The sequence below is a fragment of the Habropoda laboriosa genome, unplaced genomic scaffold (assembly GCF_001263275.1).
Source record: "Habropoda laboriosa isolate 0110345459 unplaced genomic scaffold, ASM126327v1 scaffold309, whole genome shotgun sequence".
NCBI classification, from domain to species: domain Eukaryota; kingdom Metazoa; phylum Arthropoda; class Insecta; order Hymenoptera; family Apidae; genus Habropoda; species Habropoda laboriosa.
The window spans coordinates 1,512,619-1,536,970 of record NW_017100481.1 but is presented as its reverse complement, the minus strand read 5'-3'; the positions used below and the strand labels follow the sequence as shown (position 1 = coordinate 1,536,970).

General features: G+C 41.7%; 1 protein-coding gene across 1 annotated transcript in view; it reads right to left on the bottom strand.

Moving 5' to 3' along the window:
- Positions 1-24,352, bottom strand: part of LOC108576047 (synapse-associated protein of 47 kDa) — a 124,236-nt gene that overhangs the window by 62,902 nt on the left and 36,982 nt on the right. The gene's annotated exons all lie outside the window — the stretch shown is intronic.

Genomic DNA, 24,352 nt, shown 5'->3' with positions numbered 1-24,352 from the left:
ATGAGATCAAACACGATATAATTTGAACAACATTTACTTATTAATACTTATTGAGTTATTAACTTAATGTCGGCCTGCCTCCACGTAAAGAAAAAGTAGGGCCGATTCTACAAGTGTCAGTCAAATGTAGGGCCGATTCTACAAGTGTCAGTCAAATGTAGGGCCGATTCTACAAGTGTCAGTCAAACGGCAGACCAATTCTCCAACTGGCAGTCAAACGGTAGGCCGACTCTATGTAATGTAGTACAGGGCGTCTGTTTTATCTCAATACAGTGAAATATCTGGCGTGACAGTGAACGTGTTAATAAGTAAATGTTGTTCAAATTATATCGTGTTTGATGTCATTTTCATCAGAAAAATCTCATCAATATGTTAAGAAAAATTTCGGGATAAAAAAACGTAAAATGAAAAAAGTTGGTATTTAAATCGCTTGGTTGCCTCCACTCACGTTTCATCCTTATCTTTTACTCGCTGTCCTTGTCTACGTTCGGCAAACTACAAAGGCGGGCGCGAGGCTCGAAAACGTAGTCCCTGACTCTACAAGTGTCAGGTATAGGTTCCTTGCGGACTGACACTTGTGGAGACATTACTGTATTCGGTGCTGGTCGATCACATTAAAAAATCCTCGAGTGCAAAGGGTTAACGATACGCAAAGTTGGTATTTAAATCGCTTGGTTGCCTCGACTCATGTTTTATGCTTATCTTTTATTCGCTGTCCTTGTCTACGTTCGGCAAACTACAAAGGCGGGCGCGAGGCTCGAAAACGTAGTCCCTGAGTCTACAAGTGTCAGGTATAGGTTCCTTGCGGACTGACACTTGTGGAGACATTACTGTATTCGGTTTCACAGGTTTCGTTGCAGAAGTGTGCTGGTCGATCACATTAAAAAATCCTCGAGTGCAAAGGGTTAACGATACGCAGGGTGTGATACTTAATTGTCTTCTGTAGGTATGGTGGTACGAGAACATTTTTATACGTAATTTAAATAGTTTCAAAGGGTAAATAAGATGGAAGAAAAATTTTTTCATAAATGTCATTTTTTGTTCTAATTTTTTAAACGTTTTTTTCTACTGTGCGTTGTAACAGACATTCTTGCGCATTTAAATATGTATAACATGACCTTCGTCTCTGAAATTTTAAATCAAATATGAAACTTCCTTTCATTTTTTACCATTTCTTTGATAAAAAAAATTTCCCTTTTGTGTTATTCACACTCTGAAGCCATTTAAATTACGTATAAAAATTTTCTCGTACTACCATACCCACAGAAGATAATTAGCACTGGAACTACCGACCCATTAGCAACTTTCCAAATAACAGTGAACGTTCAATACTGGCGCAAGTACCTATTATTGCAACTTTCTTAAAAAGTTAAGAAAGTTTCTAACTTTCCTACTTTGTTTCCTACATGTATGTATACTTCCATTCGCACGGATATAGTTTTAGTTACAGAAAAATTCATTTTCGGAAAGTCGCTAATGCCTCATTTTTACCCAATTGGTAGTTCCAGTGTTAGGCATGACTGTCACCTACGAGATTACTCTGAAGACGCAAGGATGACACGACAGAAGTAATCAGAATCCTTTACAACCGAAGAACAACATTCACGTTTGATATTTCCACGCTTAAGCGAATCTAAGGATGAAAAGAACGTCGACTGTCGATTGCTTTAACCCGGTACTGTCCAAGCGAAGCTAGGAAGCTTACGGAGCTTCTTTGTCTTCCTCTCTACATTCCACTGACACACTACCGTGATTGATACCACGTTACACGCGCTTCCACGTCTACGTTAACGATTTTTCATCCTCGAGAATACACCTCGTTACGACAAAATTGCAACGAGAAACTTTCCAACACGTAGACTTCGACCAATTAACTTATCCAATTACCACTCGGTGCAGAACTTTCGTCTGACAGAGAATATTCGCTGGAAAACAGTCAGAAAGAGGAAGAAGAGGAAGAGAAAGATGAAGTTGTCCTTGTGCCTGTTTCACTAGGAAAAGTCTCACGGAACATTTCATCCTCGAACGGGTACAGTTCTCCGTTGGAAAACGTTTCATCGAAATCCCGTTAGCGCGTTTCACCTTGAAAACTCGACGCTTCTCTCGCGTCGCGACACCTCGGAAAAGTTTAACGCTGTTTCCAAACCGTGTTTTCGTTCCATATTCGAACTTCGATGTCACGGTTGCGAGGCTTTTCCAGAAACTCCCAGGAATATATACAGAGAGAGAGAAATTTAATTAACGCCAAACGAACTGCGATAACGAGCGTCACGGTACACACAATAATCGGATTAACAGAGATGCGCATATCATTCGCCTGGACGAGTTTCAAGTTCAAGGCGAGCTTGGAAGCTACGCGAATTCGAACGTTGCTTAAGGTGTCTATGTAGCTTCTCTTTTTACTCAGAAGACACCTGCCGAAGACCTGATATGGATATAGGAAACACGCGTGTTCCGACCAACGGCGGAGTAAATTTATCAAGAGTCCTCCTGCAGACAGGATCTTATTCTACCGAGAGTGTTTTCTTCTCCTTTTCCCCATTTTCCGCAATAGCAAATTAAGATCACCGAAACATAAGGTACTATCCTCGCGCTCCTCCGGGAAACTGTCCGTCATGAACAGGATCCCCCCGTCTTTCTTCTTTCCTTTGTCCCTCTCCGCACGTTCCTTCAGGACACCGTCCATCGCGGATAAGATCCTTTTCTCCCTTCAGGACACCGTCCATCACGGATAAGACCTGTGGCGGCCCATGCAGCGCGCACGGCGCCACATTATATACACGACTTAGACGGCGAGACGCACGCAGCGGACGTGTCGTTCGTCGGCGTCGGTGTCGTGGCGGGCCGATAACGATGGCTGTCCTCGGAAAGCGGAGAGGCACTTGAGATCCGTTCCGAGGGCAGCCATGGTCCCGATCGACGACGCGAAGGGCAGTCAACCGCCGAAAGTGACTGGAACGACATCAGCTAACCACACGAGACATTTCACCTTGTTTTCGGAATAAAGAATTTCAAACGTGACCACGCGTATATTTATTCTCCCGCCGCCCACAGACCCTTTTCCCCATTTTTCCACATTCCTTAGCTCGACAATAACTCAAAACAACCTTTTCCACCCGCTTCCACCCCAAATAGGATGTCCTCTATCCAGAGGTGCTCCTCAAAATTATCCCCACCTGACGTCCAACTATTCCAAGGGAAAACGCCTTATGTACAGGCCCTTGGAAGGAACAGAACCACTAACAATGTTACAGTAAGCCAGTGCGGAACGAGACTCCGTTCACATCACATCCAGAAATTGTAAGAGTGAAAAATAAGGCAATTTATTCGGTAAACCTGAATAAAGTTACGACACCGAAGCACATACGCCTGCGAAGTATTTGCTACACGCACGTTCGTCATCGAACGAGTTTCTAGGGAACGGACACGACGGAACAGCGCGTGTGAAACACTCCGAGGTGGCCGCAAAATATCGTCGCCTGGTAAATTTGTCACACGGTATATCGTGTCGACGGAAAACTGGGACGTGCTTGTATTTGCTCTTAGAGCCGAAGAATCGTGGATGGAAGAGAGGGATGAGAAACGAGACCTTAGCACACTTCTGTCACCATTCCTTCTACTTGACTTCTTTCTTGCTACTTCGTGGAACAATTACGGAATTGGGATTGTTTTTTCGACTTCTTCGTAAAAGTTCTCCTCGTACACAGTGGCTGTTCGCCGCGTTTTATGCGAGCACTTGATGAGAAAGAACGTGACGTTTGTTGAAGTTATTCTGTGACGGATGTGTACGGAGAAAATTAGGATTAAAAGTGGAACGGTGGAAATTTGCTGGAATTTATACAATTTCTTCTGTTCCTTTTTCAGGAATGGAAAAAACACAAAGGTGGCGGAGGATTTATTAAAGGGAACAGTCGGAGGAGATGGAAACGTGAATTAGAGTGAAAAACATAATAAAACGCTCGATATTGCGTGTAAAATTCATTTTTCTTCTCGAAAATGAAGAAACACGAAGGACTTATAAAAACTTATAAAAAAAAAAAATACACAGATAATAGGAAAGGAGAATTAAAATAGCAACTACAATAGAACGTTCGAAATTGCTATGATTCATAAAAAATGTCTTTCTCTCGAAGAATAAAGAAACGTAAAGCTACCAAAGGATTTACAAACAAGGGCGAACAGAGGAAAAATGGAAACATGAATTAGAATAAAAATTACGGTAGAATGCTTACAATTGCTGCAATTTATAAACTGAATTCTGTTTTTCTCGGGAATGAACAAACAGAAATACCCCGGAGGATTTATGAAAGCGAAGAAACGTGAAAATCGAGAGAGCGGAGAGGATTTCCTCGTGGCGAAACGACCACGAAGCCAGAGATACCGTCGCGTTTGATTTATAAATAATTCATAAAACATTCCCGGACGCAATCAAAGCTGCTAGAGGAAGATCGTTCGGATCCGTCGATCGTGTGCCAGTTAAGCTCGAGGCATCTGTTGTCCTTCGGCCAGTCGCCGAATTTTCAGATGCAAATCGCTCAGGATTGACCTTCGCAGGGACTTGGCTTGCAGATACTCGCCGTTTCGAGTTTGCGGTGTATCGATCGGCTGGCACGGATGCACGATTACCCGCTAATCGGGAATTAATTAAGTTCACACCCTGCAATTTCGCCTTGTGCGTTTGACTTAAGCCAACCTTATCCTTTCTTGAGATCTTTGCTGTTAGTTCTTCGTATTGGAGGAATTACAAGGTCGACTAGATATCCAATTTTCCAGAGGGGAATGAAAATTGTTTTTTAACCCTTTGCACTCCGAGCAATTCTTAATATGACCTCTACCAGAAACTCTGAATCATTTTTACTATGGGCTACTCCGAGACTATTTACAATGGTTGCGAGTGCGCCTCTGTGGACGATACTTTGTAGGCGTTCAATTTTTCTTAAAAATATATCTTACAATGTCGCCACGGCGGCGGCAACGAAGTGTCGAAGGTTAAATTCGAATAAACGTTATTCTGCAGGAAAGTATTTAGGGAGAGATCGATATGCGAGATGTCGATTGTCAAGTGTGCTGACAAATGAGTTATGTGAGTTTGGCTGAGAACATTTTTAACACGTTCCGTGCCGGACACAGTTTTGCTTTTCACCTTATATGTCTTCCAATATTTATAAGATTGCAAAAATCATTGTCATCGAGAAAAAGGTAACGTTTAAGATATGCTATAGAGCAAAGGAAAAATTTTTGTTTTAACAAATTATCGCCGTAGTTGCATAGTTTAAGTTAGCGGAAGGAAAAGGCCGAAATATCAAATGGCCTGAACGAAAAAAGACCAGAGTGGGGCGTATGCGACCCACGCGGCACGGAACGTGTTAATATTAATTTTGTAAAAAGGAAGTCAGTTATGATAATTAGGTTAGAGTGACAAGACGCGTGAAACACAGGCGTCATATGTGACCGAATTATTAGTTTTTTAAATTCGTGATTTATTTAGCGGTCATCGCGTTTGTAATCAACACTAAATTGAGATCAGTTTTTGTCCGAGTCCTCAAGTGGGACATACGCGACTCACTGGTCGTGAAAGGGTTAATTAAGATTTTTGATTTATTTGGTTCGCCCTACAATCCTTAAATTTTCCAAAAATAACTTATCAAGAATGACATAAATTTTAAGTTAAAACGAAAAAACTCGGAACTTATCAAACACTCAATTTATCACTTAAACGATTCGCGAATGATTGGAAATCTGACATTTCACGTTACACGACCTAATACCTTCAATTAAAAAAGAAAAAAGAAGAGAAGAATAAATCAGCGCGATCGTTCCAGTTAACGCTCGCAAAAGAGGCAATTTCGTCAGGTTCAACCTGGAAATTGTCCCCCGCTTAGGCCGTGTCAAGAATTTCATCTCGATCATAATGAATTCCGGCACAGCCTCCTTAATCGCTACTTCTATGCCGGCCATTATTTCATCTCCTCTTCCTTTAAACAGGCACTAAAGCGAAGAAGAAGAAGAAGAAACAAGAAACAAAAGCGTTGAAGATAAGGTGGAAGCAAGTAGCTCTGGCATCGATAAAGTAAAGAAAGACAGCGGGGGAAAAAAAGCGTGAAAAGGCGAGCAAAAGGAGGTGCAAAGAAAAGCGTCGTCGACTTTCAGATTGTCTCCAAGGTAACGAGAAAACTTTCAATCTCGATTAACGGGCCAGATAGACGACGTCGTCGTCGCCGAGCTACCGTTGCATCGTGCCACGCATAATTGAAGTTACGCTAATCCTCCCTCTCGGTTAGATTCTTCGTTTACTTCCTTTCGTTTAAATAATGCACAAGCCAGAGGAGAAGAAGAGACGACGCGTTTCACGGGACCTTGACGCTCTAGAAACATCCTCGTTACTCTTCGTTAACGAGGAAACTGCTTCCTTCGAGACGGAAGGAAGCCGTGAAACGATTCACGCGGAATAATTCAACCGAGCGACGTTAATTATGGGGTTAATTAACGCGGGTTAAGAGAACGCGGTATCGCCGCGGTGATCGTCCTCTCCCTTTCATTTTCGACGTCTGTCGAGCGTGATATTCTCGACTAGCTTAACCAACCGGAAGTTTTAGAGGCCATGGTTTCTGATAGCCTGCAGGGGGGTGGAAAAACGAGCACGCGTGGTTGTTTCGGTTCGTGTTTACCGCACGAGCAACAGTTTAGCCGCTTTTCATCGCGACGATCGCGATAACGCGCTCGGCACAGACTGATTCCGTATTCACATCGTGCATTCTACCACGCCAGGCACGTGTCTTTCATTCATTACAGAGACAGAATGTTTAATTAGAGCCAACAGCTGGGTCTGGCTGGCTGGCTAAAGTTTCGTTCGAAATATCGAACAACGCGAGATTTTGTTGAAAATTTGAGGAGGACAGTGGTTTGTTTGGAGATTTCGATTGTGTCGTTTTGTGGGTAGAAATCAGGTGTTATTTAGGTTTATCTTTCAGTTTATTTATCCTTTTTCTTACTTAATTATCGATTAGCCCCTTGAACTATGATTTTTTTTCTGACATCGCATCTAAGTGTCAGCCATTTTGTTTTAGTACTGTATCGGGTAACAAAAGGTAATTTTCTTTTTTACAAATTAATTGTACGTGGTTATTTTCAGTGTTGCGAATTAAAACGAAAGATAGGGTTATGATTAATTTTTCTTACTAATATAACTATTTTTCTCACATTTTGACCAGAATCTCTGCCACGAGTCTGACACGTTTTGTAGGTTAGGGGGTTAAATTCCCTCACTTTTCTACCGTCCTATTCGCTTCGCAGTAGAAAAGGAACTCCGCGTGTTATTTAGGCGTATTTCGAACTATGCGATGCAGAGATAGTGTCGATTTTTAATTTGCCTGGGTAGAATTCTAGAAGCCTCGAGTTTGTCGTATTGTTATTACTAAATTTTTATGTCCCTGCGAGATTTAGATTTTCCCGAATTTTTCTCCCTGGGTTATAAAACTGGTTTTTCGGCGTAATATTTGTTAAACTGTGTATGCGTAGTTGTAAATTTACTTTGCACAACTTTGGACTTTTTCATATGTAATTTAAAAGAATTTAAATTGAGAAATTTAATTTATTTAAATTACACTGGAATTTTAGAAATTCCGTTGTTAAACTCACTTAAGATCACGTGTCACAAGACTATTTTGTAATTTACACTCGCTGCAACACTTTTCTGTACACTAATAGGACTTATCCTGTTTATTAAATAAATAAATAAATAATAAATTATTGACTACACAGTAGCTACAGAAGAGACAGTTTCTAAGAATAAATTTAACAAAATTCCAAGAAAATCAACGTTACATCATAGCGTACACAAAGTTTCACACAAACATTCAAAGTTGATAAACAAACACACAGAAGGTGGAAAATATTTGATCCGACCAATTCGGTGGTTTAATCTCCGGTTCCTGTTTGCCAAGTGAATTTTATCGCTGCGAAAGTTAATCGCTCGAGAGGCTTTTATAAAATTGTTTGATTCGAATCGCAGCTGACTGATACATCATCCAGGTTTACCCTACAAATATTTGCATTTCGAGAACAAAAAAAAAGATATTAAAGAGGTAAATATTTCACGCATAATAACACGATAAATTCCAGACTGTAGGAATGAAATTATTCGACGTATCGATATACTGTCGATATTCATTCATGGACAGAGAAAATAAACAGCAGAGAAATGAACACGGACAAGATAGCCGATTAGCGAGGCAACAAAAGTGATAAAAATATTTTTCAATTTTTATAATCCTTTTTAATTAACTCGCAGATTCGACGCCTTTTAATTTTTGCATTTTTTTAAATTTCTAACTTTTTATTGTAAAATTTATCATTTTTATCGGATATGAAGTTAAACAGGAAGAATATTCCGCTCTGTAGAAGGACAATATGAAAACCGTCTGGAGAATTGTAAGCAAGATAGTAGAGAGTCGAGACACCATGAACCGGAGACACGAGACGAATTTAGGAGTAACGGATTTCGGATGCACGCGACATTGACAGTTAGTCGATACCTGTGTATACGATCGTCTATCGTTCGTGAAATCCGGTTTCGCAGAGAGCATTTAGTGGCGTGACAGTACGCGATAATCATACCCATTCTTCATCCTGTGCAACAGAATAACGCTGAAACGGCGAGATTTTCGTGCGTTTTTTTCTTCTTCGTGGATTTGAATTATGAAAGCAACGTCTTCCCTCGTTTCGAGACGTCGAAGAAAGAGACTACGTCATTTCCAACCACGTTTATACACATAACGTAGGCGTGGTTCGATGAATAAATCTTCTTTCTTTCAGGGTTGCGCCGTTGAAAAAGAGTAATTTCGTGCTGTTGCTACTCGTTGAAAAGTAACGAGGCCAATTTTAGGTAACCGTAGTTAGAGACCGGTTCTCTCCGTTTTTACGCAACACGAATCAACAGCTGTTAATCGGGGAGATCGTTAACGAACAATTAATTCACGCTTAGCAGCGGTAAACAATAGTTTTGATTCGACCGGAGGTGACGATTTACGTACAATGCTTCGCGTGTCCGGGAAACACATTGTGATGGAGAATGTTAATGAAGCCGGGTAACATTATTTTACGGGGATTGTATGACGGAAAAGGAACAAGGGGTGAAAGTGATTCGGTTTAGTTAATTTGAAGTGAATTTCGGAATGCTTTGTTGCGAGGTTTTTCGATGTAAAACTTGGAATTTTTACACTTCGAACTTTCGAATTTTTCAATTTAGATTTTGAAATTTTAAGCTTTGAATTTGAAACTTTAAATATTCGAATTTTGAAATTTGCGCTCTTTGAATTTAGAACATTTATAAACTTAGAATTTGAAATCTTGAGTATTTAAATTTAGAGTTGAAAATATTTAATATTTGAATTTTCTAATTTAGAATTCTTGACTCGAATTTTGAATATTTAAACTTCAATTTTTAAATTCAGAATTTAGAGTAGAGAATTTCTGGATATTTATAAATCACAGAAAGCTTGAAATGAAAGCTGAGAAAAATCCACCCAAGCAGGAATCGAGAACCCAAGACCTCCGGGATGGCAAGCCGGGACTTTACGCTCTTCACCAAGCCACCTTCTCTATTCTTCAATGTTATTACGCCTCTTAAAGGATATCGAAGCCTTGATCTCGCAAAATCTTAAAATTTTGCTCTTCCAAACATAAAAATTCAAAAACCTCCACCATAGAACAAACACTAAACCACACCAACACACAGCCATTCTAAAAAAAATGTAATTCATCGCACTCGTCAGACGGAAAAATGACCAAGAAACTAATGTTGCTTTTAACTAATGGTGTATCAAACGAGCTCAGAACTAACGGGAAAAGCCAGATCAAGATCAATCAACGGGGAAGTACACGTTCTGGCCGTAATTACGGACTGCTGAAAGAGCACAAACGTAACGAAGGAAGAAACAAGAAATCCACGTAGAAGAAGAAAAAGTCCGAGGAGATCGTGCCTGTTGCACTAGGAAACCATTGGAAGTAAAATCGTGAAAGAACTTTCTACGTGGATTTTCTCACAATAAATCCTCCTCGTTTCGATAAACGTGTACAGCGGCAGCGTTGAAACGAAAATTGCTGATTAATTGTTATTTGATACACACGCGAGACGTTGAATTCCCGTGGAAATCAGTAAGCGATATATTTATAAATTAATTCATATTCAGCCGGCTTTAAAACCAGACTGTAATTCAGCGGTTAAGTATTATTAGCCGATCCACAATAATAAGGTTAATATTACTCTGTGCATCTGTTTTCCGATTCTCGTTTATCGTTCTTCCAATGCGTAATACAGAGGAAGAAGGAAATAAATGCAATAAGCGAGATAATACGAGAAATATTCCGGGTATAAATTATACATCGTAGGAATATCACAGAAACGAAGAGAGAGAGAGAGAGAGAGAAAAGAAGCGTACTCGATTACAGGATAGCAAAGAGATAAGAAAACGGATATTATTTGCTTGCTTTGCGACTCACGTTCATTTTAAAACCGGCTGCGTACACATAAAACTCAATCAACGTATCAAACGAGAAGGGAAAATAAACACTGAAGAGGGGCAGTTGGGAAAAAAAAAAGGAAAATGAAACGGAGGGTGAAGCATCGCAAATATCTAACGATGACGTACGTTGCGCGAATATTAAACCTGCTAAACGAAAGAATCTGCAAAAACAAAACGAACGAGGAGGAGAAGAGAGTCGAGGCTAAGGAAAACGTGAAGAGGATAGGAGGAGGAGAAGAAGAAACAAGCAATCATGGACGAGGGGATAAAAAAGTAAAGAATGAGAATTTCAAAGGAGCGAATTAAAAGGAAAATCGTTGCGAGACAAATTGTCCCCGACTGGAGAATTGATATTAATCGAAAAGCCATCGGGATAAGATCCGTCCTCTCAGTCGTGAAGAACAATCTCCAACGAACGAATCGAACGATTTGAACGCAGCTTCCGAAACAACCGACCGCTGGATATTAATCCAGCGACGGATTCCCCGCTGCGGAACGAGGCTGCCTTGAGCGATGCACCAGGGCAGCCCTACGAAGGTCAAGGCTCGTTATCGATTAGCCCCCAAGTGTCTGCCTCTCTCCCGCAGGGCTGGCAAGCTCGCCAACGCCGCCAACCTCTACAACACCCTGTGTACCAAAGGCTTGACAATAAACTGTCGAGAATAATTCGTTTGAAAAGCCGATATGAAGCTACTTCCTTCCAAGTAACAATTTTAAGACTGTACCCTCACTTTTCTTTGACTGTGAAACGCGTACAGATACGCCCTTATGTTACGCATTGGTATATGCGAGACGCGTATAATATTGTAAGGCGCTGTGCGACGCGCCTAGACAACGACCACGGGACCCGAGCCGCAGGGTGCCCTAGACAAGGATGAGCGCAGCAGGCCGCATCCCGACCCCATGGCTTGCAGGGTCCTCACGGCCGAAGAACCGTATAAGAACGGGGAAAAGGGCAGCGGCCCACACAGTATCGCACATAGTCATCGACATAGAACCGACGTTATTTTAAATGTCTGTAATTGCTTAGTCTTACAGATCACAGCAAATAATTTTGTTACAGCGCAATACAGTCAAAGGGTTAACATTACTCTGCTTTTACATTGCGTTGAATTTCAGAAATTGACCGAAAATGCGATCCTTTCGCAACTCCATTTACTCAAGGAAATAAAGATGTCATAAAATATAGTATTTTTCACCCGAAAAATGTATGCGCGTTTATAATTTTCAGAGAACACTGTGAATATTTCTCTGTTAAAGCGTAAACAAGTCAAAGGGTTAACACACCTATTTTTACATTACGTTGAATTTCAGAAATTGACCGAAAATGCGATCCTTTCGCAACCCCATTTACTCAAGGAAATAAAAAATAATCACAAATCTCCACCGATAATTCCCCATTTTCCACCAAAAAATGTTACCACAATTTTGTCTTCCAAATTTCCATTTTTCACGTAACAGAGTTACCGAACTTGCTAAACTTCCACGATAACTAAAACAGAAAAAAGAGAAAACGATCGACGATGCTTATTTCTCGCATACAGAAAGAGGGTACACCACCAAGCTATACAACATAGGGGGACGTAACCGTTTACATTGTTACCATTTTGACGGAAACAAAATTATTCTGGAAACTTTATTGTCCCTCGTCGTACATACACGTATTACGTGAACGACCGGCAAAGCCTTGCAAATTGATTTACGGGGCTCGATTGCAACCGACCGTTGCGCCACGTTGTCCCTCTTCCATCAGCCTCTGCTGTCTATTCTCTCTCTCTCTGTGTATTGCGCGATTGTCGCGTGCGGCGTGCACAAATTCAATATCCTCGTTATCGTCAAATCTGTATCGTTCAATCGCAGCCTCTCTGTCCTCTAATGCATCACCGATGTTCCTCGTATAAACGATTACTTTGAACGATACGATACTTCCGATCGCGGAGTAATATCGGCGAATGACGAAGCCTCGTCAGTTCACAATGAATGTTTCAAAGCGGGGGGGTGAAACGAGAGTAGAATATGCCACCACGGTTGGCTATTGATCCTGTGTGAAAGGTTAGCTTCCAACCGGAAGTCGACGGCAGGAAGCACACGGTGGAAGTTTTTTCTTTTTTCATCCAGAAGTTACAATGAAAAGACTGAAGTCGGTGTGATTTTATTTGGGTTAGCCGGAGAGAGAGAGAGAGAGAGAGAAAGATTCGAAGCTACGATTATATAGCTATATACATGTACATTTGAATAGGCAATTTTTTTTCTTGAATATATAGCAGAGGGTTGCATTCAGTCGTGTGCGACGTGTCGATAAAGTTCGCTGGCCGGTAGAGGAAGAGAAACGGAAACGGTTCGTTTCGCGTCGATTCGAGAAACGGGTAAATATTTGCACGGATAATGCGAACTTTTCATCCGATGCGGATGTATGTATATAAGCTTCGACTGTTATAGCGAACGCGCGAGATTTCTTCTTTTTTTTTTTTCATTTTTCATTTTTTTTTCACGCGTTAAGGCAACCGTATTTGCGCTGGTCAGGGCGACGTCGATTGACCAACCAGATACGCTCTGGTTCACTTTTGCCGCGCGATCAACTAGCTTCGATTTGTATTTACGATTCGCGTCATGCGCGTTTTTACGATCGCTATCTGCACGCGAGCCTGCCGCCTGATCTATCCGTCGACGATGCGCGGTCGCGTCACGTATAGGAAATAGTATTCGAGCATTGTGGAAGAATTTCTTCCACGATGGAAGAGAAATTGCGAGGAAAATTGATCTGAACTACTTGGCGAAGTTTGAAATCATTTTTCGGATTGTATTAACTCCGTTGAAGTTTAAGATGCTCCTTTAATCCTAGAGCGGTCTTCGGGTCTTTTTTGACCCACCGCCTTTTTATATTTTTAGTCATTTTTGCTGTTATCAAGTTTACGTTCCTTAACATTATTTTAGACGTTTATCGTCTAGGTTCATATGTCGCGTTGGAAACAAAAATTGTTTCACATAAGGTCTTAGGTACTTTTTCACCCAAAAGTCTTAAGTGTACAGTCGAAACTAAGAATGCACTAGGGTTAAGGATGACTTAATTTTAACTTTTTTGAAAGAGAGGTAATTTATAGGGAAGGTAGTTTAGTTCGTTGGTTGTTCGACGTTTGTCTGTTTAAAATTATGTCAAACATCAAACGTGGTCGTTGTGAATTGGAAATAATATTCAAACATTGTGAAAGAAGAAAGTTTTAAAAATAGAAGATAAATTGGAAGGAAAGGTGATATAAAATACTTGGCAAAGTTTGGAATTGTTTGTCTGATTGTATTAACTCTTTAATACTTAGTATCCTCCTTGAACGACACTTTCATTTGAACTTTTTTCAAAGAGAGGTAGTTTGCAGTGTTGCTTCTTTCTTGGAAAACAGTTCAATTCATATTCACTGATCGCTCTAAGTTCGTTGCTTTACCACATTGTCAAAGATCAAACATAAAAAAATTTAATTTAGGCGTTAAAGGGTTAACGTGCAATCCACGTTCAATTTTTCTATTAATTTAGTTCATCGCTATTTTAAAGACTATTTCTGTAGAAAACACATCTTCAATAAGAAATGCAATTTCTAAAAAATATGATATCTTCCATGTTACAATTTTTCAAAATTGAACAATCCACTTGCACACAGCTACACTTCAATACCCTAGAAACTTAGGCAGCGAAAACCAAAACAAACACGCAACTCCACACAGTTCACTTCGAAAGGACAGACTCAATAATCAATTCGAAAAGTTTCACTTCCTCCGTTTGGTAATCTCCGCGAATAATTCAGCATTGCTGAATTGTTCGAATACACACTCCCGCAGACCCCAATTATCCGAAATTAAAGAGACAGAGCTCGTTAAAACCACAATCGGCATAGCTGATCAGATATCCAGGAAGTTACTCGAGAGGTGGAAAAACAATACACAACGATAGGTAGAGAGCCGTGCGGTCGTGTACACGTATAGAATGGAGATTCCCGATAATCGATCACCGAGTTTCCCCGGGGTCGACAACAATGATCTCTGACCGGGGGCATTTCCACTACACCGTTACGAGCACGGAGAGTTCATCAACGTCTCTTTGATCTTGCCCGTAGAAATCCTATTTCGGTTGGTGGTTGGTATCGACGAGGCCACAGCACGCAGCCACGCTGCTTCAGACTGCGGAATTTTCACACTGTCGATGACCGGGGAGCGTTACCACAACAGAGAACACCGAATCACGGAAAATCCATCATCGGAGTACTCTAACCCCTGTCGAATCGTGGTAAGAAATCTCACGAGAGTGGAAAGAGAACGCGGTTGTTCTCCGTTTTATCGATTTAGTAAATTGAACTATGTTCGTTCTATCTTCCCTTTGAGCGAAAATTGTTCTCTGTTGGTAATAGTGTTGGTAGAAATTCGTGATTTTATCAGAATAATTCATAAAGGGTTTAATACGTGCGACTACCTTCGTTTGTCTCGATTAATTTACGCGAAAACTGACCTTCGAGCATCCCGAAAGCTAGAATATGGCAGCTGGTACGTTGGACAAAAAGCTGGTGCATAGAGAAAACTCGAAGGAGAGAGAGAGCGGGCAGTGGGGAGGGCTAACGAAAATCGATAATACGCTCTGCGCGAATGGCAAGCTTTTACGCTTCCCCAATAAATTCGGCGATAATGATAGCAGAGAGGGAGAGAGAGAGGACTGGAGAATCCGCGAATCGTAGGTACTGTTTCCCAGGGTATCAGCTGTTCGGGAACCTTGGGCTGCCAAACGGCTGAAATTCACAAGCAGATGGAATCGACATTCGATATACGCAAAACCAAATCCGTGCAAACAGCCCGGCTAGAGTTAGAGTGGGCTGGCGGAGTGGCTGATAGAAACGATGCAGGAGGGGCAGGAAGGTGATGAAATAGCGTTAGACAGAACTCACTGCGAGTGAGCGCGCGAGAGAGAGAGAGAGAGCAAGAGCAAGAGAGGAATTTAGAGAGAATTAGAGGTGGAAAGCTGGCGTGTGCGTAGAGCCGGTGAGCGACAGACCGAAGAAAGTTCAAGGCTCAATGCATCGATTCTCGTGGTGGTTGGTTAGACGGGGAAAAACACGGCGAGAGGAACGACAGAGAAGAGACGATATACCATTAGAGCAGATATTATGCAGGCAAACAAATCTACCATATACACTACCGGCCGAAAGTTTGGTATCACCTGCCAATTTATATTAATATTGAATCTGCTGCTAATTCTTTACTGATTTGAAATTCATGTTGTGGAGATCAATAGCACTTTATCTCATTTCGATTGATTTGAATAATAAAATATTCGTTGGAAAATTATTATAAATGCTAACATTTTTGGGGAATTTTTGTGCAACTTGCAATGCACAGTGATGAGAGACAGTGGGAAGAACGAGAGAGAGAGAGAGGAGAGAACGTAGAACAAGAATAGCGTGGAAATTAAGGAAGAAGCTCCTTAGAAACCTCTAACATATTGAAAGAGAGTGGATCGCGTAGTATAGGCGTTATTGCCATTTTCTTCTCTTTTTTTTTTTTTTGCAGAAGCCGATGCACAAACTGGCAAGACGCTCGACAGTGTGAGTTGGCCCGTGCTCGTGTAGTTGGGTCTCGAATGAAGAGGGTGGCGCTTGGATCAATACCAACTGCCCCTATTCTTTGTCCGTGTATGCACGAGCTGTAGTTTCGTCGCGGGACACACACACGCGCTAACACTCTAACCTGCAACTCTTTCCACGTGTATGCACGTATTGTTCACGTGTACACACCTGTGTGTGTGTGCCGGTTGGCGCGGACGTGGCTTCGCAACTGTAACCACCACACACGGCGCGAACCATCCTCTGTAATCGTTTCTGCGCTAGAGCGCGTCTGACCGTACACAGACTCGGACTACTATGGCCTCACGTTCCAAGCCTGATGTGTGTCGTCGCGCACACGCCTGCTTCATCCACTTGTTGGATGACATTAGCGATCATTATCGTCGCGTTATCGTGCCGCTATTTTATGGCTGGTTTGCTCGTGACTCGAACTTTCTCGAATCGTTACGATTTTACAGGGTGGTTTGATAATAGGGGACACGCGAGAGACCCACTCTCACACCCGCGATCGATATTGGAAGTTGGATTTTAATTAACGTCTGGAACCCGTCGCACCGTTGTTCCCGAGTTTGCCCACACCTACCCTGTGGTGTTACGAGTATACGATCTATAACGACGAAATTGTTCACGCGACTGATTTTCTCCACCCGGTAGAGATCTGAGCTTTTCAATTTGTTTCACGCGTGTTAGCTTACCGTCACGAACGACACGGTCTAACGAGCTCGCGTAATTCCTTCGCCTCTTTCCATCGATTTGTAGGACTCTAATTTAACGTGTTGAAATACGAAGGGATAGAGAATTTTATCTACGATACGCGTCGATGGAACACGTAACGATACGTGACGAAACGTATTTATATACTACTAGGGGTACTGTAAACGGTATTCAACCAGGTAGGTTACACGGGGATTTATCGAAAGCCGGCTGCGATCGAGCGTCGCTAATAATTCACGGAATTTAATATTGCTTCTGGAAGCGTCCGGAATTGCAGCAGCGTGCCATTTCGCCGAGGGAAAAAGATCCTCGCGTGATCTGACAACGTGAAAAGTATTGCCTCGCCATTTAATCGGCCCTTTTTCGTCCCCTCGCTCCTCGTTCCTTCATACTACGACCGTGTTTGATGGATTTCACCAGGTCGTTGCTCATATATCATAAGAGAATCACCGTTCTCGAGTGTACGGAGAAGTTGCACGATAATACGATGCGTATATATAGCTGGACGTTATTAAGGCTGACACTTGTCAACTGGTTGGACGTCCAAGCACAGTTCGGTCGTGTGTCTTTTCATCGAGGTTTCTCGGTGTGAAAATTCCAGGAGGAAAAAGCATATCGAGAAGTTTCTTTTATCGTAGCGTACTGCGCTATACGACGCGCTTGGGCAATGACCGCGGGCCTTAAAACAAGAATGACTGCAGGCTACACTCCCAGCACAAGGCTTGCGCGGTCCCAACGCCTGTAGATTCACCTTATTTAGTCACCAGATTAGTCACGTGTAAGGCGATGATCGCGAGAGCCAAGCCGCAGGGGGCCTAAAACAAGGATAGCGCAGGCTGCACCCTCACCCCAAGGCTTGCACGGTCCCAACGGACGACGAAATATATAAAAACGGGGAAAAGGGCAGCAGCGGACACAATTTTACCAATAGTTACCAGCGAACGAACTACCACGCTATTTTAGCCGTCTCTTTAAGCGCTTGTATTTTATTCGTCTTACACACGCTTGTTTTCGTCGCCCAAATTCCTAGGGTCACCTACAATTAGTCATTCCGCAAGTAAGGGCCACAGCAACCCTCTCGCCGCCAAAACGATAACGATAAGAAGGTTCATCTTGTGCATTCGTACATTAGGCAGGCCATTCTTTCCGCAAGTCGCGTGTTTTATAAGTCACGAAACAACAGTTGTATCCCGAGTTGTACCATCGAAACGTCCGAAATGAAGTATCGGTACAAGTACAAATCGGTAACTGCGTCTCCAACCCGGATCCCAACAAACAAATAAAAACGGAAAAGGGGCAAAAGCGACGTACAAATTATCGACTATTACCAGCGAACGGGTTGTTTGTACGTTTCATCTTTCAGTAGAATTTTTAAATGGCAAAAAATTATGGAGTAGAAAGGTGCAATTTCAAGGGAGCAAGAGTTTCAATATCCAGTTGAATTTTGTCGTTGGAAAATTAGTCGGACAGAAAACGTTTGAACGTTCGAGGAACGTGACGGGCTCTTTCGAGGAAGTGGTTATTTTTCCAGGAGAGCACAGGGAAATTTTACTCGCGTGCCAGGAGTTCGACATACTGTAACTTCATTATGCGCTCGACGGATCACCGCCCACACACCCTCTTGTGCACCAGGTAACCCGATGGAAATGTAATTCATTCGATTGTCGGAACGAAAGTGGCCCGCTCGAATTTGCCCGCCGCGTCCACACGCTTGGAAATCCAATTTCGATCTGCATAACGTTTTACCCTTTCTCCTCTCTCTCTCCCGCATGTCTACCGCCTTCCCTGTGTTAATAACGATTCGACAACCGTGCGGGCGCGTTGACAAGCCGCGTTTCCGAACAATCACGCGATAATTAAAGCGTGATTTTGGAGAAACTTACCTTTGAAGCGCGAAAGAAAATTGAAGGTGTGTTGTTAATTTCACGGATGTAGAAGAATGTGAGAACCCCCGCAAAAGTACTTTAATTAAAGAGTGATTTCAGAGAAATCTGCTTTCGTGGTATTAATATTATATCAATTCTATATTAATATTAATTTATGAGCGAAGATTTGTGAACTCGAGAATTAAATTCCAGAAATAGAAAAATTTGGGAAATTTCTCCAAAACTCCTGCAAGTCTACTTCCATTAAAGGATGATTTTAGAGAAATTTACTTTTGAAGCACAGAAGAAAATTGAAGGTGTATTATTGATTTCACAGATATAACAAAACATGCGAAGAATTTATTATCGAGATTTCTCGGGAACCCCCGCGAATCTACTTTAATTAGAGAGTGATTTCAGAGAAGTCCACTTTGGTGGTGTAAAAGCAAACTGAAGGTGTAATATTAATTTATGAACTCCAGAATTAAATTCCAAATGCAGCGGAATCTGCGAGCAAGTCATGATCGAGAATTCTCGGGAACCCTCGCAAATCTACTTTAATTAAATGGTGATTTCAAGGAAACTACTTTTGCAACACAACAGAGAATTGAAGGTGCAATATTAATTTACAAACGAAGATTTGTGAACTCGAGAATTAAATTCCACTTTGGAGATTTCTCAGAAATTTCCGCAAATCTCCTCTAATTAAAGGGTGATTTCAAAACAAATCCACTTTCGCAACGTAAGAGAGAATAGCAAGGTGCAGTATTAATTTCCAAAGAAGAAAGAAAAATTTGAAATAGCGTACAAAAGATACGCGCACCTACTCTAGAATCAAATCTCAGAAATAGCAAAGTGTGCGAACAATTCGCGATCGGGAAGATCCCTCGAAAATCCCTGCAAAACTACCCTTAAACCGTGACAGAGGTGCATTAAGCGTGCAATCGTCGTAGCGTTCGGATTCTCTTGAGAAATTGCCCGTCACATGCACGCACACCACACACGTCTCTCTGCGGGAAGATTGCTCGACTTCTGGGAGAACCGGCGACTTCAAAAGCCACGCTCCTAGATTGCATGGGATTTGTAACGATCAACATTGATAGCGTGAAATTGAATTCCGTCAGATTCGTTAATATTTCTCACCTTTCGAACGAATTCTCTTCTACCCTCCTTACGTAAATATCTCTCCTTCAACACTGTCGGCAGTACGAATACACAATAGAACGTGTACGCAAGCTAACTACACTCTAAAAAGAAAAAAGAAAAAGTGAAATCGAAGGTTCGAGAGGAGCGTCGCTGATAAATTTCAACGACCTACATTATAACAGCGGCCACTCGACAGCCACTCGGTTAGAACTAATACCGTATATACACGCGGAAATGAAGGACGAATCTTTTCGCTGCTACAAATTGCAAGGGTTGTGTGCGGCTGCGACACGGTTCGTCGGTGTGAATCGCCGACTGATCGAGCGCGAATCGAATAAATTGTCCGCCACCATTCCAACGCGCGTATACGTTTCTCGTTCATTGTACGGGGGGGATTTACAGGCGATATTACCGATCGTAATCTTCGACATGCACGGGAAATCCCCTTTTCGCGCTGCTCGACCAATTTGTCGTACGAACAAAAGCAACCTGATGAAAAATTCCTACGAGCTACTCTTATAATAACGCGAATTCGAGTCAACCTTGCGTAGGATGTGAGATAAGAATGTTACGTTGAAAGAGCGATACTCGGATCGAGTGAAGTGCGACCAAAGAGTGTTTGGAGTGACAGTTCTCCTGAATGGAAATGCACGCGTGATAAGAGCGACGTCGTGACCAAAAATCGGCGCGTGGCAAAATTTTCTGAATGCGTGTACAAAACTGTGATCGAATGTGACCGTGTGTAAGTGAGTACGAAAGACAAGAGCGAAGTGAGAAAAAAGGATTGTAGAAGTTTTTTGGAAATTTTCCTGCACGAATATGCCCATGCATGGTTTTTACACCAAATATCCATCTTCGGAATAACTGACGTCTCCTACATTTCTTCAGAGCATGAGGAGCACTCACTCCAGGCGGCTCTACAAAATCTTCAGGTTGAAGAAATAAAAAAAAAAGAAAGAGAGAAAAGGATTGTAAGAGCGAACGTCAAAAACGAAGGTGTTTCATAAATAAAACAAAGACCACTTAAATAATATCCCTACACTCGCGTACCGAAAAATTTCGCTTTATGAATTCCCAGATGTCACAAACACATATTTTCCGTGAAAATCATCAGCCTGGAAATTCATTTACGCGTATTTCGAGTTTTATGAAAAAGCGACCTTGCCCCTTCATACATATCAACGAGATACAAAATACACGAAAAATGACAATCAACAATCTCGTGTAATTCTACCCCCTTGGACAGTCCTCCATGGCCCGCAAGCATACCGCCCACCCTGGAATTTTCAAGTTGGCAGGGCGGTGGTATGTCGCGATGGCAGGGGAATGAGGCCCAAGGGGTAGCTCGCTCGTAACGGGACTTTGGGCGGTGAGAGTGACGCGAAAGGTTTTATGACATGTCAATGTCTATCGAATGTTCACGAGTGGGCACCAGGAAGGTATGTGGGCCCGCAGACACTTTAATTTTCTGCAGCCATAAAACGCTTCCCGAGCTTCGTCGCCAATTTGAAAGGAAATTTTAATTAACGCGAAGCAAAAAGGGGGCGCATTCAAAAATAGCGTAACCAGGCGTCCATGTCATAAACCCAATCCCTAACAACAAAAAAAGAGAAAAAGGATTGTAGGAGCGAACGTCAGAAACGAAGGTATTTCATAAATAAAACGATATTCCTATCAAAAAACAAAGACCACTTAAATAATATCGCTACACTCGCGTACCGAGAAATTTCGCTTTATGAATTCCCAGAAGTCACAAACACGTATTTTCGCTTATGAGAATTCGCGACATATTTTCCGCGAAAATCATCAGCCTGGAAATTCATTTACGCGTATTTCGAGTGTTATTAAACAGCGACCTTGCCCCTGTATACATATCGACGAGATACAAAATATACGAGAAATGACAATCAACAATCTCGAGTAATTAAAGTAGCGCGCAGCTGTATTTTCATTCGGCAGACTTTGAGCGGAGTTCTCGCACAGCGGATAATATTTGCGAAACGGATTCGATACCTTGCAGGCGTTTGGGCAAATATCGAGCAGAAGCCTGTTATTTTTATCGGGAGGAACGCTTTTAAAAACCGTGCAAACAGCGGAGCTATAAAAAGAATTTCTGTTTGATCTTCGAGTTCGACTGTTACGAAAATATATACCGGAGAATTGTTCGTAATGGAAAAAAGTGTTGAAAAAAATTCGTTCGACGACCTAACGTTTCTCCGATGAGTTAAAATCGGATATTACTACGGAGACGCACATGGGAGGTCGGAGTAATTCAGGAAATCCCATTGAAGTTTTCTGCACACTTGGGAACGAGGTACCACGTCGATACGAGAGCTCGGGCGGCAGAAATCGTGATGTAGAGCAGAGAACGCGTGTAACGTGGAAAAATTGTCCTGACAGCGAAGGTAGAAGGAGGCTGAAAGAGGCGCTTAGGATAGTGATCAGTGACTTCCTTCCTGCGGAGAACGTCCTGAGTCTCTCCGTTTCGCAGACTGCGTTTGTACACCGTTCAAATGATATCCCTTATGCATACACTACCGGTCAAATGTTTGGAATCACTGTGTGCGTTGCATGTTACGCAGAAATTTACAGAAAAAAGTTTGCAATTTTAAGAATTTTTTATCGTTCCAATCCGTCGAAATGAGATAAACTGCGACTGATCTCCGCAACGTCAATTTCAAATCTACAAAGAATTAGTAAGATTTCGGTATTGATGAAAATTGACAGGTGATTCCATACTTTTAGCCGGTAGTGTACGCACATACATACACGCCATTGAAATTCTCCGACGTGTACAACCTGCCTCTCCGGTTTAACGGGTATTTATAAACATCGATAAGCCAGAGGTGGAAAATGTGAACTTGACACGAGAGAATTTCCCTGATAAATTCTATCTGCTGGTTTTTTTTTCTATCTGCTCTTTAATTCCATCTACCTGTGTTACCACGTCGCTCATGCAACTTTATTTTTACCACGATCCCTTCGTCTTTAGACGCTCTCCATAAATTACTTCACCTAGTTTTAAATAAAAAGTTTGCAGACGTTTCTTCCTTCCTTTTTCTTTCCTGTAGTATTAAGTCAAAGGTTTCCTTTTTTTTTCTCTCTCGCCTAAGGTCACGCGCTTTATTTATCCAGGAATTAAATCCTAGCCACCTTTTCCACTTATTTTCCCTCACCTGTGCTTATTGATTCGCGTTGCACAGACACATGCACACGAGTAACGAACACACCGGTGACTGTGATCTGGTATCGCATTAAAGTCGACATTATCGCGATCGTTATTATTATTACTACGGCTGCTAGCATTACAGACGGCGAAATAATTAACGAACGAGCCGCTCAACCTGTTAATTTCAACTGATTACGGAGCGCGCGTACGCGTAATAATGCTTATAAATAAATTGATTTTCTAGGTAATCGAAAAGGTTTATCGGGGAGAACTCCCCGGCGCGATTCTATCGCGTTTCGTTCGACTCTTTGCCGACGGTTTAATTATCTGATAATCGAGTCGCGATTCTTCAACGCGAACGCTGTGTCAAACGTAATCCTTTATCAGGAGTAACGTAAATGGAAAAGAGGGGAAAAAGACGTTTGATTTTTGCTTCTATTTTTCCTCACGTTTCGATTGGAGGAAATTATTTTCCACTCGATGGGAGCGAGACTTGTTTTCGCCGAACGGAAACGAGACAAAATGCTTCTTTCCAATTATCGCGGTTCAATGGCGGGCCAGCTGTGAATCGCGAATGTTTACAGGATTTAATTTTGAATAACGACTGGAACAGAGGGGGAAAAAATCGTCGTTTCTGAACGATTTTCGAACCGCGACAATACCGTAAACGCAATTATCCGGGGAAAAAATTCGTATCGTATTTGAAAAGCTGCGTAAACTCGTCAGACCGAAAGTCGTTGATTTGTATTTTGCCTTTGAAGTTCAGCTCCGTCGATCACAGTTTTTTCCCCTCCATTTTGCTTCAGTTTGTTGTTCCTTTTTCCTTTTTTTTTTTTTTTTCAACAATAACGTTCCATTCGATTAATTCCATCGGCGAAGAAGAGAGTCGACGAGAATTGTGGAGCGGAATTTTTTTTATCGTCACCGGTTATTAAAGTCTCCGACGAGACTCTGCGTTTAAAAGGATTCTCGCAAATTGTAATCAGAATGATTTAATATAAAAGCTTACGAGAAATTCTTCTGTAGGTATTTGCCTACCGACAGGGTGACTCGCCATCGAAAATCAATAATATTCAATTTATTAGAATCCTGCTCGATTGTGACTGTACCGAACATTTCTGTGTAACGTGTCTACACACTGGCGTTTGTAAGTGTTAGGACACACATGCTCGTGAAGAAAGTATTACACGATTTCGATTACGTTTCTTCGTGAATGTTCTTGTACCAGTGAAAATAGAAGAAATTTTTATTTTCGAAAATTTGGAATTTTCAATTTCCTTATTTGAAATAACTTGGAATTTCTGCCTCGATGTTTCTTATATCATCGTATACGAGTTT